Here is a 6,000-nt window from a genome sequence, read left to right on the forward strand (position 1 = left end):
AGTCTAAGGCGCATGAGGTGTGCCTTTGATGTGTAAAAAAGTGCACTTGTGATAAACTTGCACAAGGGCTTACAACCTGTTTTTTATTTCATTCACTTGCTTGAAATACACTTTATAACATGGCTACATGCCACAGTGAAAGGCATTACTTTACAGTTGGTTCTCTTTATTATTTGATAGCATTTAGATCACCCATGAATGCTTGAAATGCAAGAAAACACAGAAGCTCTCTCTCTCTCTCTCTCTCTGGATGTCAACATGTCTAACCGTTTGGATCTAGAGATTATCGAATCCTATTTAGTCAATGCTTGTCTAATTAAATTCAGATTCTAATGATAAAAAGTAATGCTTAATCCTAATCCAATTAGCTAATCAGATATGTTTTATGCCTAATAAGGCCAGATTATTTATTAGATTTGGACTTGGCTTGTTGTAGCTTTATGCACGTGAATAATAGGTTTGGTATCTGATCCATCAGAGTAAGCCTAGACCCACCCAAATAATATCCAGCCAGATTTAGGTTATATTGAGTAGAGAAAATAGAAATTCAAATATGGTTCTGCTCATTTGGTAGGAGCACCTCATGAGTTTCACAAAGTTAAAGGGAGAGAGGTCACAAGTTCGAAACCTAAAAGTGTGTATCCTTTGCTGCAATTAAGGCCAAAGTAGTGGGCGAGGAAGACTTTGAAAATTACACTATTAATTAAGCTGGCGAGAGCAAATGAGGTGCCTTATATGTGGTTGTTGAAGAAAAAAAAGAAAAACACAACCCTCAACCCATATAATTTAATTATTCTTTGTATATTCACTTTTACTTAAAATATATATAAATACTCTGATCAGCCTGGTTAGGTTAGATACATAACCCGACTCATGTTACTAGGGTCGAGTTGGGGTCAACCTAACTGACATTCATGAACCTATCCCATTGACAGCCCTGACTTTTGGTCCCCGTTTTGAGTGGACCCCGACAATAAATCCTTTAAAAAGCAAAAAAAACAAAAACATTCGGGTTTTGTGTTTTATTTTTTTGGAAAAATTCATTTAAAGTCCCAACTTTTTGCCCTTAATTTAAAAATATGAGCCTCATGCTTAAGGGCCAAGCTTTTCTTAAAAAGAGTCAAATGGGTAAGTAAAAAAAATGAGCCTCAACATTTTGCCTTGGAAAGCATGTTTTTTTTTTCTTTGCATTGTCCCTCAAAATCTTTGTTTTTTTATGATGAGAAACTGGTCGAAGCTAGAAAAACTTCAAGTGAGACTGGACAATCACCCTACTTTTTAAGTGTCCCACTTTTGGAAGCTAAAGATTGGTTTTTTAGTAAAAAATATTATGTAAAATCTTTAGTTTCTTTCCTCTCCTTCTATCTCTATGCAGGTACAACGTTTGAATCAAATTTTTTTTGTATGAATCGATATTATTACGTTTCAATTCTTGTTTGATACCGTGACTATCTAGTTTTCCAATAGGAATCAATTTTCTGAAAGATTCAGGCTTTCGTGCTTTGGTGGATCGTTCGAGATCCTTGGGATGACCTATGTTAAAAGGATATTTATATGATCTGATCGTTTGCACAAGCGTTATCAACAAAACCCGAAAAAGTAAGACACACCCTCACTTTCATCCTCATAAAAAAAATCAACAGTTTAATTTCTTGATGATGAAGGTTACTATTGTAATTTGACTTCGATTCAACGTGACTTAAAGCACAATTAATTATAAGACCTTGTTTTGATAGTTTTCAAGGAAAAGAGTCCTCATATTTAAAATTCAGGATAAATAGTTGGATCCTGAACGAAATTATTCTTTTTTTTTTTTGTTGAGCAGCATTTTGCACTGCCAGGAAAGTGGGGCTCGACTTTCAAAGCAGTTTGACGTTAACGCAAATATGGAGTTTTTTTTCCAATGCAAATGGGCCCTTGTGCATCAAAAAGTCTCTCATTAAGAATCTTTATCGTCTTGTTGGAGAGTCAACAGGACTCTGGACCATTTGGGAAAAAATAAGAGGTACTGGGCAATGCTATCAGTATTGGGGGGCGTATCGGCATGTATCGGACGATACGCATCATAGCGGTGGTAATTGATAAGATGTAGGCTTGAATCGGCTATTTTTTTAAAATAATAAAAAACTACCAAAAAATACTATTTTAATATTGTTTAAAATTTATTTTAATGGTTTTAACACGTGTCACGTTATGATTGATATGTTATAAATTTTTATTACTTTTGGGCCGATACAGAATGATTCAGTAGAATATCGGTGTCCCCGATACAGCTGAATCGGCGTCCCAACGATTCAGGGCCGATACCGATACTGGGGTCATTTGTTTTAATTTTCATCATCATGCCATGCTCCATCTACGCGGGGCCGGTGGTGTTCTGTTTTGCTTATAAAATCATGACTAATAATCTATCCATATCCCTTGACATGACCATAAAAAAAGGATAATGAGGCCCACTGTTTTGTACTATATTTTAGAGATATACCATTTTTTCTTCAAATTAAAACAAACTAAAGTCGGAGCTCGGGCTTCAAGCCGTGTCAATGGGTCGGGTTTGACCCGGATCCAGCCTGGAACAAACCCTATAGGATTAAGGTTTGCCAAACGCTTCTTTCTCATTCAAGATAGCATCCATTACAGCACACTGATCATAGAAAATGCCATAAAACACAATCCTGAAAAAAACCAGCATTAAATAAATAACAATAATAACATAGCATTAACATTTTGCCTTTAGAGTTCCGTTAGAATTTTGAAATTCTGAAATGATTAGGAAAAAGTGAAACAACAATGTTAGGGATCCTGAATGGAGAAAAGAAAGGAAGAAACTAGTGCAAATATAACAAGATCAACGCAAAGATTTGATGCTCTGCAAAAGGCAATGTACATATTATTCCTCTTTTGTAGTTTTTTTACTCCTCAAACTTTTGAGTCAGAATTTCTGCTCCAGTAGGAGAAAACATGTGCAAAATAAGAGCTTCTAATGTTCTTGAGAAGTTTTTCTGAAAAAAAAAAAGAGAAAGCATGTCTTTGGGCCTCACCAGGTGCATCCCTGATATAAACAATTTTATAAAGTATTTCTTTATGTAATGGAACCAACCTTTCCCTTTTATTTCTTCCTTAACACGAGCAACAAAATCTTCAGTTTTGTAGTTTATGCACACATCTGCCCCAAGATCCTTGAAAAATTTGAGCTTCTCGTCATTTCCTGGATAAAAATTTTTAATATCACAGACATGTCACATCACAGTTAAGGTTTAATTAACAATGCAAAGTGTTGATCAATCACCTGCCAGACATGTCACATCATATTCAAGGTTTAATTAATAATGCAAAGTGTTGATCAATCACCTGCAGTGACAAAAACTCTTGCCCCAATATGTTTAGCTATTTGAATGGCAAATGTTCCAATTCTGCTTGATCCTTCATGAACCTATGACAAAAATAGTTGACCATCTTTGAAGATCCTTGTAAGAGACATAAACATTGCTCAGAACCATAAATCATAGGAAGCATTCTAATTAAAAATCAACATTATTTATAAACAAGATCCTTTTCCGAAGACTTGAAAGTTGTCACTTGAGGTGCTACTTTCCATAAACAGTGGTTGCAGGTTTTAGGAAGATTGAGAAATTGTTGGACACAGTCATGAGTTCAGAAGAAGCATAGATTAGAGATATACCTGCAAAGTTACAACTTCATTGTAGTAACCAATCTGCATCATTGAAGTATTAAGTGTTACTAGAGAACCAGTTTTGCAACTAATCAACTTACATATATCCTTATAATAATACATATAACATCTCATTTGATATCCAGAATGGCAATTGGGAGCTTACGTATTGATAAAATAACCAACATTTGCAAGACACTTTACTTTGGTACCCATTGGTAGAAGGGCACAAAAACTATCACAATGAAGTATTGATATCAACCAACCAGCAAAACAACCTGACAATAGAGCCTGTATTGTGTTCCTAGGTTACAATTATGGGAAGCAGTAGCAGTAACAATAAATTATAAAAATAAATAAGTGCATTTGAAGCATATGTTTTTTGCTTTATTCATTCCCTTGGCCAATAAATCTTCAATTACAGCAAGAAATATCCTGGCTCTTCTAAAATGAAGATTCAAAGCCTAATGTAGAAAACACAATGGTTCAATTCCATGATCAAAAGCACTGTGAGAATAATTAAACTGCATTCAAGATTCAATGTCAAGATGCACTCACAAATAACAGATTGATGTGCATATGAAATTAAAGTCAAAAGACTATTGGGAAATGGAAAATACTAAATACTTACGGGATCTACTTCTTCTATATCTCCAGTGAACGATGCTCCATCACAATAACGAACCTTGACCATGTTTAGTTGTAAAAATCTTGAGAGCAATATAAACATAGCACTTAGAAAAATATTGACATCTAAGTTTGAACGATGATTTCAAAATAAAAAGAAAAAGCATAATGAGATGAGAAAAAATAAATTAATTGGTTTCCAGTATCTAGTTCACAAAGTTGCTTCACAAAAAACATGCGTGCTCACAGTACTTCATGCTGCTTGTGGAAACTTAGGACTGGAGCAAAATACATTACCTGGATTAAGTGATGCTTTATTCCCCAAAATGTTTGAAAATGCAATTTCCTGAACCATTTGCTTTGAAGAGCCCAAACGATTATTTTTGTGTGCAAGACAACTTGTGATGTTGTTGCACTACCCTCCACCCTAAGATACAAATCATATTAGATTGTCTAAAGTACCAGATATGACCTATGGCTACAACAGATGATAGAAACAGTTCAAATTTCTAAGTGAAGGATAACAACCATAAAGCCTTAGGAGAGGTCGCTTAGCAATTTTCATAAGCTTTTGACATAACTGGGAAAAACATCTTAGTCATGGAATTAACACAGGAAAGTAATTGACAACCTAAAAACCTAGATCTCACACTGTGAGCCATAATCATGTGAACCAGTAAGGGTGAAGAACCTAGGCAAGCGACATTTCTCATGTTAGGGCAAGTAATGGGAATTAGATGTAAAATTTAGATTCTATCAATTTTCTCCACAGGCATAAACATAGCACTAGTTTAGAATTTGAACACAAAACATGGTCCTATATAGCTTTTGTTTGATATGAATTTTAAAGATGGCATGAGAACTATATCTAGAAATCCTAAGCATGAGATATAGAATTTGTGTAAGCCATCTGCCTACCTGTACATCAATAAATTTGTAGTCACAAGCACCACTAGAACAAAATTCAAAGGAAGTCCAAAGTGAAACATGCTTAAAGGCCAAAAGAGATACATGACCTCTCAAGGAAATCACAATTTGTGCCTTATAGTTTACAAATTACGTACGAAAAGAAGAAAAAGTTTGATCCACATATAACATGTAGGTTGCTGATTCTTAACAACTTATGCTACATAATTTTTTCTTTCATGATACCATTTCTTCCTAAAACCTCAAATATGCTCACATCACTAAGCTAAAACATTTATAGAATGCATATTTTAACCTGTGATTTTTTTAAACTGTCAATAGAATAAAAACCAATTGAAAACAACATTCAGTGCATTGAGCAGCCTAAAATGAACTTATAGCAAAGAGGGTTAGGATAAAATTTCTCCACTCAATATTTAGCAAACTGTCTACACCAGCTCAGGTGAGCACCACCAGCATAATATGGTCGAGTAGCATGAGATGGCACTACCGCATGAATCCAAGCAAGGTGGGATGTGAACTGGACAAACTAATAGGAGATTGTCTTGTGATACATGGTCATTATCACAAACTTCATCATAATCTAGGAATTACAAGTAAGCATACTACAGATGAATGAAACCGGAAAAAGGGATTCCTTGACCAAGGCTCTTCTAAAAGGCCCCATAAACAAAAGAATGGCTCACCTCAATGTGAACAATCCAGTTATTTATCCTTGATCCAGAACCTTTGTCAATATGATAAGCAGGTGGGCTTCCATCTAAGCCAAAAAT

Source organism: Nuphar pumila, chromosome 7, assembly GCF_984573655.1.
Source record: "Nuphar pumila chromosome 7, dmNupPumi1.hap1.1, whole genome shotgun sequence".
Classification (NCBI taxonomy): domain Eukaryota; kingdom Viridiplantae; phylum Streptophyta; class Magnoliopsida; order Nymphaeales; family Nymphaeaceae; genus Nuphar; species Nuphar pumila.